The 12,344-nt window shown below is 38.6% G+C and overlaps 1 protein-coding gene across 1 annotated transcript in view; it reads left to right on the plus strand.

Annotated features, from left to right (window-relative positions):
- The window catches only part of LOC101401682 (ADP-ribose glycohydrolase MACROD2), a 776,405-nt gene that overhangs the window by 203,027 nt on the left and 561,034 nt on the right, over nt 1–12,344 (plus strand). The window contains exon 2 of the mRNA XM_087445636.1: nt 9,512–9,542. The gene's annotated coding sequence lies outside the window, so the exon portion shown is untranslated. The remainder of the gene's footprint in view (nt 1–9,511; nt 9,543–12,344) is intronic.

Below are 12,344 nucleotides of genomic sequence, written 5' to 3' on the forward strand. Positions count from 1 at the left end.
GCCCCTCCTTGGCTTTGAACCAGGTCTGAATCACTCAGGTTGTTCATGGTCTTGAGGAGGTCTTTTATTCTTTCTTGTGGCTTCACAAGGATTTACTTGCTTCGTCTTCTCCCTCTTACCAAGACTGACTGGAAAATGACTATGTGCTTAGTTGCCTCTGAGATTCTCCCAAAGTAACCCCCAGGTTTATTTCACTTTATAAATTCTCCTGCCAGCCACCTCAGGGTACATAACAATAACAAATGTCTTGTGTTGACTCCCCAGAGGCAGACTCTGAGGTGAGGATTTGAGGAAAAGGGATTTACTAGGAAAAAACCAGGTGAAATGGGAGGAACTGAGATTAGAAAGGAAGGGTGGATATCAGGCCAAATTCCCGGTGGCTGCAAAATCCCGTGGTGACGCTCGCCAGACAATGAAGTTCGCTCCTCAACATTGTCCCCACCAGGGCAAAGATGTGGGAGTATTGACACCCTCCCACACCCCACCCATCAGTCATTGGTTAAGAGCTGCCCTAGGGGATTTAATTCCCAGACTCTTTGCTCTCTGAGTGCACTAGCAAATCGGGTTTTAGCAGCCCGAGGGCAGTCCTGTGACAGGTCACCGTGTGTGGGGTCTCCCAGGGGCAGGGGCACACGGGAATGGTAAAGGACAGGATGCCAGCAGTGTCCCTTACAGCCATGCTGAGAACAGCTCCAAGGTCCATAAGTCCTCCAGAGCTCTGCCTAAAGCCCTCTGCTCTTTAGGGCAGTGCTCCAGGCTCTCCGTCCTGTGTGTACAGGGTTCCTCCTTGTCATTGCAACCTTCTTCAGCCAGGAAGGCCCCTCCCTGCAGACACAGTCAGGCCTCGGCAATGGCTGTGAGCTGTGGGCATTTCAGTCTCAGGAGGGTAATTTACTTCTCAGGGGATCTGAAATCATTGACTGTTGTCTCAATTTCCCCTGGGCTCTGCACAGGGAAAGCTCACCTAAGGGTATCCCCTCACACTGTCCACCTCTCGTGCTGGGGATGCAAAAGTTGCCAAATACATGTACATAATTGTGAGGAAGATGAGGAGCGGATGCTTACAAAATTGGAGGTGATTAAGGTTATTGGCAAGTCATCATATTAGGGACATTTGGTTTCAGTAGGAGCTTTCATACTGCACAACTGGTTTGCTGTTGATATGAGGATTTTTTTTTTTCTTTTCTTTTAACCTTTGTTTTTTCCCTTTGCTTCTATGTAAAGAGAGTTTACAGATGTAGACATTTTGGAACAGAATGCACATTCTTCTGGGTTCACCAGGTTTATAGTGACCTGTTCTTGTTTTCACATACATATAGTTTACAGTAAAACATTCCTACCAGTGACACAGGCAAGCTCGGACAAAAGGCAAGTTTTTCTCTTTGCTGGTTCTGACATTTTCATCCTAGTAAATTCATGGTGGAACTAATCCAGCTGTCTTCTTGGAAAATATAAAGTTTGGAAGCAGACTGCTACTATTCATGGCTATGTAATAGTTTGTTTTATACTGCGCAGAGTTGTAGTTATAAACATGAAGCAGCTGGCAATAAATGACTTTATGACAGCTATTTCCAAGGTATAATGAAGAAAACAAAAACAAAGTTATTGCTTGTAATTATGGTGCCTAGGTGAGCTTGCACAGTGCACTCCAAACACGTCACTGGCCATTCCCACGTGATCTCATTCACAGTCTCCTTTAAATGACCTCAGCCTTCAGGTTATTTAGCCTGGGGGATGGGAGGTGCACTGATACTATTTGCATTTTCCAGTGCATTTTGTTAGAGAGACAGCATCCTTTTGCTCTATTCACCCACGTAATGGGGGAAAAAAAGTGAAATTATTGACTCTTCTCTACTGTTGAGGAGATTTTATATTGAAAGAAATTTTTTCAGGGAGCAGTTTGTCAGTATTTTCAAATTTTAAATGTACTTTTTCTTTAACCCAATGGTTAAACTAGTTAATTTTATTTCTAGGAATGGATCCTACCGGAATATGCTAGCTACATAAAGGAATAGTCAAGAATGCTTGTTGCAGGGTTATTTGTTATAGTAAAATTTGCAAACAACCTACATTTTCATCCATTTGCAATAATTAAATAAATATAGTGTAGTTTACGTAGCCATAGAATAGTATGTAGACATTAGAAACACAAGATAGATCAATAAACACTGACACTGAAAGATCTCCGAGATCTAGTACATGAGAAACACTAGTCTCAGAACATAAAACACAATGGATGCTCCAATTTGTGTAGGAAAAAATATACGTGACTATGTTCGTATATGCCGTACAACTCAATTGTGAGTTCATTCATCCATTCAACAGATATTTATTGAGTTCCAGGCCCCATTCAAGGTGCAGGTCATACCACAGTAAGTAAAACAAAGGTCTTCATGGGAGTTTGCATGCGAGTTGGGAAAACTGAAGTTGAGGAGACAATGGACAAGCAAACAACTGTGTGTCAGGTGGCGATAGGAGTCATAGAGAGATACCAAGCGGCCTAAAGGAATAGAGAGTAATTTAGCTAGAGGCAGAAAGAGCCTCTTTGAGGAGGTGATATTTGATCAGAGATCTAAAAGGAAGTGTGCCGGGCACAGCAAGGCCATAGGCCCTGAAGCAGGATTGTGCTTTCTGTGTTTGAATACAAAAGGAGGCCAGTGTGGTTGAAACTGTGAGCAAGGGGAAAAATGGAAGGAAAGGAGGGCAGAGAGGAAGCTAAGAGACAGATTGCTGGGAGCTTGGAGGCCATGCACAGGACTTCAAATTTTATTAAAATGTGATGGGAAGTGATTAGAGGGTTAAGATCAGGAAAAAGACACAATCTCACTTAGGCTTTGAAATGTAAATGCATGGAGTGCTGTGATGCTCGCCATACTATTGACCGTGAATTCTAGTTGAATCAGAGGAAGGAAGGGGCGTGGCTGTAGGAGAAAGCTGTCACTGATGTCTGCCTACACCTATCTTGTTTGAGCCTTTTGAGAATGTATTCATATGTTATTTGTAATTAAGAAATATGAAAGGTGAAAAAGAAGTAGAATCAATTATGCCTTAAGCAAAATAATAAATAAATCCCTTAGCATTCCTTTCTGTGACCTTGAACAAATTTGCTTTCTTCGCTTTACTGTTCTTCATGTTTATAAAAAGTGGGTAATCTGTTCTATATCACAGCATTGTTCATGAAAATGAATCAGATAATATGCATAAGGCCCTTAGCCTAGTGCTCTGGCACATTATAGTAACTGAAGAATGACAGCTATTGTTGTTGGTGTGCTGTCACCTCCCTTGTCCAAACACTGTGAGGAATTCAGGATGCTATAAAATTGCCTTGTCTCTGTCACCTTTACCTTGAGCTATGGAGAAAGATAAGAGGCTATTTTATAGCATCATAGAATTTAATAGCTGAATAAGCCATCTGGTCCAACTCTGCTTCTTTTATAGATGGGGAAACTGAGGTGCTGAGGGAATAAGCTATGGCTCTCAGATTTATAGCTAGTAAGTAACCCCGGTCTCTTGCCTTCCAATTCAAGTCTCTATTTATGGCATCAGTATTTCCCTCACTTTAAGCATTCACATTTCACCGTCTAATATGATAATTACCTAATATTTTAATTGACCCTGTAATTACTTTTATTTTCAAAGGAAACTTTATATTGTCACCCTAAGTGGAAAACCAGTATTTCTTGTTATACTACAATATAATAACTTATAGTTTTAGCATGTTTATATTATTGCTATTGTCACAATAATGCTGTATAACAAACAACTCCAAAATTTAGTGACATACAGTAATAAGCATGTCTTCCTTGCTCACATGCTTGTGGGTTGGTTGGGGCACAGCTGATCTAGGCTGGGTTCAGTTGATCTGCTCCAATCGTCTCTTAGCCTTTCTGGACCAGCAGCTACATGGGGCATGTTCTTCTCAGGTTTTCCTCAAAGGCAGGAGTGCAAAAGTTCAAGCCTAAATGTCATGTCTACTGTTATCCTATTGGCGAAACCAAGTGATATGCTCAATCCATCATCAACGGAACAAGGAAAATACATCCTCCCATATTGGAAGAGCTGCAAAATCACATAGCCAAGGGTGTAGATAGAAGGAAGGATGAAGACTGGGGAAAAATAATGGAGTATATCAAAATAATATGTAGATATTACATTGAAATGGGCAATGCCCATCTGTTTGCTGCCTTAAAATATCTTGCACACTCCCAGAGTTAGGCATATCACAGTTTGAGAAATACTCAAGTATGCTGCATTCTGAATAAGGAGACTATGGCTCAACTCACTACGCTGATAACCAAACATCTAAAGACAAAGAGTGGTACCCTAAATTTCATTGATGCACATTTTCTCATATTCTAACTTCTTTGAGAATAGGATACCTCTTATAGCCTGGGATGCTTTACAGTCCAGCATATTCACGATGAGGTTTCACTGCCTGTACATGTGCATGCTTGGTTGTCATTTTATCTCTTATTTTATCGATGCTCTAGAGCAAGAAGTGACTTAAGAAATTATCTAAATAAATCCAAAATAGCAATTTCAATGTGTGCAATAAAAATCCTAAATGATAATAAAACATGTGTTATATTTTAACTTACAGAACTTCCTCTTTCTTAGTGGTACACAAAGTACAACAAAATAATGGTGTTGTTTACAATCGACAGCTTTCTCAAGTCAGTGAAATGTGATATATAATTAAAAACACTTAAATGGAAGGTATATCAGGTAGCATGCTTTTGTTTGCAAATAATGGAAAATCTAACTAAAACTGACTAAACAATAAGGAAAGTGTTGGCTCAGCAATTGACAGATCCTAGAGGTTGGGAGCACTTTACAGGTAATTTACACCAGCAGCTCAATGATGTCAGAATTCTCCATCTCTCTACTCTTGTGGCTAAGGCGGATGTGTGCTGCTTACTTAGGTAAATCATCACCTTCCTGTGGAGCTGAGGGTGGAGGCAGTCCTACTCAGATCACACAACTGCTGCATAAGCAATGGGTGGATGGTAATGACCATGGATAAGGGGGAGTGGAAGAAATTTCCACTTTGCAGGAATGCCTGAACTGAGAATCAAGGGTCACGGAAAAGCAAGTGATGGTTATGATTTGGCTTAGGGCTTATTGCCTTGGTTTTGAGGCACTGTTAGGGTCAAGACAAAGAAAGTTGAGGGGTATTTCCTTCCTTGCCCTCAAATTACTGAGATGGAAATGGGAGAAGTAGAGACAGAGATTCAAGAGGATGGGAAGCATAGTCTACAGCCTGAAGGAGTTCAGTGTTTTTAAAAATGGCCTTGAAACCAACATATTGGGCTAAGGAAGTATATTCCAGGTGGTAGCCCAATCTGTAATGTCACGAAAGGAAAATCCTCTCTCGCTCTCCAAGTCAAACGATTATTTTTTCCCCCAAGAGAACAAGCACATGCTGATTTGGAAGAAAAAACTGGCTAAAAGTCAAATGCCATCAAGCAAGTTTCTGATGGCTCACTGGTTGGACCTGATTAGCATGGAGACTTCTTGCTCCTGGGGCTTGCTAAAAGGAGAATCTGGAGCCAGACAAATTGGGCTGATGATGTCATTCCCCAAGTTCTACAGGTGACTGAGTTATGTGCACTTAAATTAAAACAAACCAGGCTAATTGGCCTGGGTTTTGGTACAATCTATCATTCTTCCACAGAAGACGATTTTTGTGGGAGGTGGTTATATTAAATACAACTTTGAAATAAAGAAATCCCACGCTACTCACTTCTGGTGGCCCCATCAGAAGTATATTATGGCAAAGAACACAGACTATGTGCTGTAAATCCTTTAGTTGAGCTCACTTGATCACTCTTTCTTTCTCAATCTGTCTCTTTTTTTTTCTCTTTCTCTCTCTTAAGTAATAAAAAGTGATTAATGGAGAAAATTTAATTTGGATGAGTTATATGCACAGTTGTTTCACATAAAATGAATTTTTTCCAAGATATTGTATTTCTACCTCTGCTTTTTCATCACCTTTTTGTTTGAATTAATGCAATAATATTTCCAAAGTCATTCTCTATTACACGACCATTTGCCTTCACATTCAAGGCAACAATGTCATTTTCAGACGAAGCTATTTGTTCTTGTTGAAACAGACAAGTCAGTTGGTACATTCAGACTCAATTATTATGTTGCATGATTGATTCCATGATAGACTGGGAGCTGAGGGAAATGCAATTGCTGTTAACTGTTCAGTATGTTCTCTTTTCTGCTAGATCTGCTGGGAGAACAACTCACATAACCAGGCCTAAGAGGGAAGCAGAAGGGAGTTAACTCAGATCAGTTCCCCAGGAAGCAGACTCTGAGACAGAGTTTAGGGTGCAGAATGTTTATTAAGATGTGTCCTTGGGATCAACACCTGGAGAAGAGAGAGGAAGGAAGCAGGAGTGGGCAGAGGGAAAGATGAGCTGCTATGCAGGCCCAGTAATGGCCCCACTGACCTCATGGGGAGCTCTGGAGGTGGTAGTGCCCTTCAGTGTTGCACTGAATTCAGTCAAGATGAACCAAGGCCTTTATATTCTGCGTTGATTAGTTATTGGATATAGATTGTCTTGGGAAGGGGCATGACCCTGAGTGAGGTGGCTCTTTGCATCTGAGGCAATCCCTGAAAAGCTTGATAGCTGAAGTCTGTCTGCTGACAGCACTGCTGGGGTCTAGGCCCTGGCTTCTAGGGTGGTGGTCCTCAGCCAGGGGTGATTTTGCCCTGTAAGGGACATTTGACAATGTCTGGAAATATTTTTGATTGTCATGATTGGGGGCATGCTACTGGCATCAAGTGGATAGAGTCCGAGGATGCTGCTTAACATCTCACAATGCACAAGACAGCCTCCAACAACAAAGAATTATCTGGTCCAAAATATCAGTAGTGCCAAGGTTGGGAAGCCCTGCTCTAGGGCAACAAGTTTCCCCTTGAAGCACAGCCTGGTGGGCATCACAGTGTCCACCACAGGAAACAGCATCAAATGAGATATTACTACTTGTCAGACACAATGCTCTGTGTTCCTTATTCCTCCTAATCCTCCCATAAACCCCTTGAGGTGAGTCTCATAGTTTCCATTTACTAATGAGGAAACTGATGCTCAAAGCAGCTAAGTGAACTGCTCAACATCATGAACTGGAAGGACGTCAGGTGGGATTTAAAGTGGACTTACTTGTGGAAAACACTGTGGTATCTTCTAGCTTTCGCTTGATGGCTCAATGCAGCAGGTCTCAAACCTTTCTCTTTCTCTACTGCGAACACAAGATGGATGATGTTTACGTGTTCAGTTCGCTCCCACGGAATTCCTAGGGCACGTGCTGTGAACTCTCCTCTTTCTACTTCATTTAAAAGACACAGTGGAACATGAGTGAGCAGGGCACAAATTATTGGGATGACTCTGAATCCTCTCTAATTTGTATTTTTAATAGGCCATTCCTGCACTCTGAGCCCTTACTGTTAGTAACAAATTGCTTACAGTAAACCTGCAGCTGTTTTTTGCGCAGAGTAAGACCTGGTGATAGTCTTGGTGAATGCCTAGAAAGAGCCTACAACATTTTCAGGAAAGTTTGCTTCATACTATCTCTTCAGGGTTCTGTGCCGTTGGATGGATTGAGTCCTTCAAGAACATTCTTCAGATCTTATTGGCACCTCAAGAACCCAAGGAATCAAAGAATTAACTCATGAATTCATTTAAAAAATAGCTCTTACGCTATTACAGAAAATGTCCTATTTTCTTGTTAGAAACAGTAGCATTTACTAGTAACAGAACAGAAACAAAATCCATCCTTTTACAGATGTATAGGTGAACTCAACAGAGTAAATTATTACTTTCTCTAAAACAAAATCACATAAATTGTGACTTTTTAAATAGAACATCCATGTAAAAGGGCTAAACATACAGTCTATAGAGATGTTAAGGAAAATGAAATGTAGTACATGTTTAGCCCAAAGACACAAAGAAAAAAAGACTTAGACTTTTCATTACTGTTGAGCTCAATAATAACGTTAGTTATTATATTATATATTATATTATATTATTATATTATATATATATATTATAGTCAACAGCAGCTGCAGTTTTTAGATTCTTCAGCACAGTATCAGTCACCTTTTAAAAAATTCTGTCATTAATTCCCACAGCACATTTCTATATGGTGGGTATTTTCATCTTTATTTTCAATTGAAAAATACAAAGACCTGAAAGATGAAAACAACTTGATTAAATTTACACAAAGGTGCATTGGCAGAGGACATTGCCGTGCTCAGACCACTTTCTACTGTTAGAAAGCCTAATTTACAGCTAACTATATATTTACATTTGTTCACTCACTCTTTCAGTCAAATTCTTTAAACACTGCTAAATAAAATATGCTGTCTTGGTCAGTTTGGGCTGCTGTAACAAATTGCCATAGACTGGGTGGCTTAAACAACAGACATTTATTTCTCACAATTCTGGAGTCTGAGAAGTCCAAGATTAAGGTGCCAACAAATCTGATGTTTGGTGAGGGCCCACTTCCTGGTTTGCACATGGCTGTCGTCTCACTGTACCCTCATGTGGCAGAGAGCAGAGAGTGCTAGCATTCTTCCTCTTCTTATAAGAACACTAATCCCATCATAGGGGCTCCACCCTCATGGCCTAATTAACCCCCGAAGTCCCTGCTTCCAAATATCATCACATTAGGGTTTCAACATATAAATTTAGGAGGACAAAAACATTCAGTCCATAGCATATAGTATAAGTAGTGGTGTGCCAGTAAAGGTTTAAAAACTGACCCTAAAAAAAGTATGTATGTATATAAGTTTATTTTTAAATTTTACTAATAAAAAGAATGTGTAGCACACAATTGAAATGTAAGAGTAAAGTATACAATACCCTTTATTTTAAATTCTATACAGGCAATTGATTCTTACAGAGGACTTCTGTTAACTTTATCAAAATTTTGTATCCATAGCCAACCACTGGTTTCAATTAACCCACAAGTACAGTCCAACATGAATGTTGATTGATAGTTTTAGATTTTAAGCCACCAACATGATGTCACTTGACATGGAGCTGGGACGAGATGCTCAGCACACCATTATACAGTATTTCCACCATACACATATTATAGGCATAAGTAATCTCAAGAACAGAGGTAATAGTAAAATGTGGCAAAATAATTAGGAAATGATGAGATGATTTCTGAGTATTTGTTTAAATATAACTTGTTTCCTTGCTGGTTTATGTGATTTAATTTCTTAATAATAACTATGTTTAACAATCAGTTCACAGGAATCTTGAAAATTTAACAGTTGGCACTTGCAAGCTGGTATGATGGCTGGTGAGGAAAAGTTTTCAGTTAATCAACTATGCCCGTTTCCACAATGTCTCCTACTCCAACTGAGTGGGGTTTCAGAGCATTTGAATAGAGGGCATCTCATTATCAAGCAAAATAGGTGTTGAAATAGATGATGTTGGAGTCGAGCAGAATTGTTTCTTTAAAATTTATTGTTATTTTTGTGGTTTATTCACAGGCATTTCCCTGCATCTCAACAGGCATTTATGGTAAGTGATCTAGCTTTTGATAATGTTTGTATTTCTTTATTTTGTAGTTAAAGGCGAGGTTAATGGGAAAAATAAGAGGTTCTCTGGTGGATATAGTTTGCTGTGATTTAAAGAGACTCAAAATGCAAGTCAAATCTCGTTAAGGAATCTCAAAAGGCTATTTGGATGTTCTTTTTCGTTCTTGAATTTTGTTGTATTGGATACCAGGTGTAATGATTAGATGCACTGTACCTTAATGTCTTTTGTTAACCAAAAATTTTTGCTTTGGCAGAATTTGACCTCTAATAATATTTTCTTTAATAAAGTCAGATTTTTCTCTTAGATGAATCATAATGCATGTAAGGTTTAACATTATCATTATTTTGTTGTGAATTACAAAACAATAAAAAAATTAAAATACACATGCATGCATATATTTGTATATTTAAATTTTAAAAAATCCAAAGAAGTGACTGTTAATAAAAACAGATAATTTTAATAAACTGCAAATATTTTTTCTGGTATTGATGGATTGTTTTAAGTAGCAACTGCTTCACTTACAGATGGAAGCAAAATGTTTTTATAATCACTTGTTTTCACCAGCTCTCTAAATATTTTTCCACCTACAATGACATTTCCCTACACTTGTTTCTTAGGCCGTTAATAAATCTGTTTTACAATATTAAGGGAAAGTGGAGTTTACTTATCATTTTAGGGTATTCTGATCAGCAAAATAGATTATGACCTTTCTGAGCTCAAACTTCTCACATGGAGACTCTTAACAGAAGAAATATGTACAAATGTAAAGAAATAGTTTAAGTTCATTACTATAGGGAAGGGACATCTAAATTGCTGTCAGAGGTAGAAGACATTTCTTCTCGATCTGATATTTCTTTTGAAAGTTTTGGTGAGAATAAAATGGAAAATGTAGGCCTGATTTAAATTAAATGGGGAAGGATTTAGTCACACTATTTAAAAATTTAAGGCATTTTTTTTTTCCTCTCTGGAATCCATTATAGCTTGTCTTTGTGGAAACACAGTGGACACTGGGCTGGAAAGAGCTAAACTGGACCATCTGCACCATTATTCCCCTCATGGCCCCTCTTTCTCCCTCGTAGATGCCCAGTTAGAAATCTAAAATATTTGCTTAAAGGAAGCATTATGTACTAAGTTTTACCTGATCAAGAGGCCGGATCTTCATTTTACTTTGTCTCGAGTCAAATCAGACTCCATTGCAGAAATGATTCTCATTTTGAGAATGTTCTCTCATGACAATCTTGATATTCCTTCACAAAAAACAAACAAAAAAACAAAAACCCAACTGCTTAAAACAGTACGTCATTTCCCATGTTTATTACTTTGTCATATCGTTGACGTCTGTTTGTTTTGTCTCTGAGAATCTTATGGTAATGTGCAAAGAATTTCAGAAGTTGAATTTAACGTGATACACTAAGGGAGGGAAGTGGCAGGAAAAGAAAATAGAACAGTAAAGGAAGATGAGGAGGGACACTAAAATTAGAGGCTCAGGAGAGGATAGTAAGAACTAAACCAAAGGGGAGGAGGGGAGAGAGGGGGGCGAAAGGGATGATTAGGCACATGTGTGTGGTGACGGACTGTAATTAGTATCTGGGTGGTGAACATGATGTAATCAATGCAGAAATAGAAGTATAATGATGTATGCCTGAAATTTATACAGTGTTCCAAACCAATGTTACTGCAATTAAAAAAACAAAAAAGAATCATAAAAAAAAACAAAAAAGAACTAAATCAAACCTAAAGTGGCTCTTGGTTAATTTTAATCCCTGAAGGACAAGGATTTCTTCTTAGAGAGAGTAATATGACTCAAAATATAATAAGTGGTTCAGTACCATTGTGTTGGATGGGAGAGAAATGTTGAAGACTGTTGAGGAGGGCATTGATAGAGACTCTCGGTCACTGGCTTGGAGGGCTGCCACCAGGCAAGCTTAGTCAGTTTCCACGGTGCTGGGTCAAAGAATATAGTTTTCAAGTCCTGGCTACTCATCTCGCTTCCCCTCTATTTTTTCAGTAAATTTAAAAGTGAGGCCGATACCCATAAAGTCAGGTGCCATGTTGCCTTTGGTTAGCTTGAGACCTAGATTTATTTTTAGCTCCATGAGATCCTGTTTTAGCAACTTTTAGATTACTCCAGTTCTCTTTAGTTTATGGACCATTTAGCATTTTGCAATTTGAAAATTATTTGTTATGTCCCTTGTGAAGTTATAGTTTTCTGATCGGTCCTTGATTCTCTCCTAGTACCTATATATTGTAAATCAATTATTTTCTTGCTCTTATTCAGAACCCTGCTCTGCCTCCTCCATTATCCAGATAAGTTTTACTTTTATTTTTATTTACTGAGATTTGAAATAATACTTTATTTAAAGAAGTAGTTCACAGCTAAAAAGAAAAAAATTAAACAGCATGCAAACAAAACTCCCAACACTTTGTAAGTCGTACTAGAATGGATTTAGAGCAAATATTCAGAACTATCTCCTGGTCCCAGTCTGTTCCCTTCTTATTCCATATTCTAAACCTTACTAGATTAATTTTTCTAAAGTACCACTTGGTGCATGTTTCCCATCTGCTCAAGCCTTTGATCATATTCCATTACTTGTAGGTTAATGTTCACTCTTTCTAGACTGAACAATAGGCACTTTATGTATCTACTATAAACCAGTGCTTTCAAAATTTGTAAAAAGGGGGAAAAATCTCTTCTTGAGTATGTGTATCGGTGTGCCAAGAAATTATACGTACGTTTGCCTTTGTAGCTTTAAAAGGGGAATTTAGTTTGCAGCATTTCCTAAA

This window comes from Ceratotherium simum, chromosome 21 (genome assembly GCF_057802395.1).
Source record: "Ceratotherium simum simum isolate JZ-2026a chromosome 21, ASM5780239v1, whole genome shotgun sequence".
Classification (NCBI taxonomy): domain Eukaryota; kingdom Metazoa; phylum Chordata; class Mammalia; order Perissodactyla; family Rhinocerotidae; genus Ceratotherium; species Ceratotherium simum.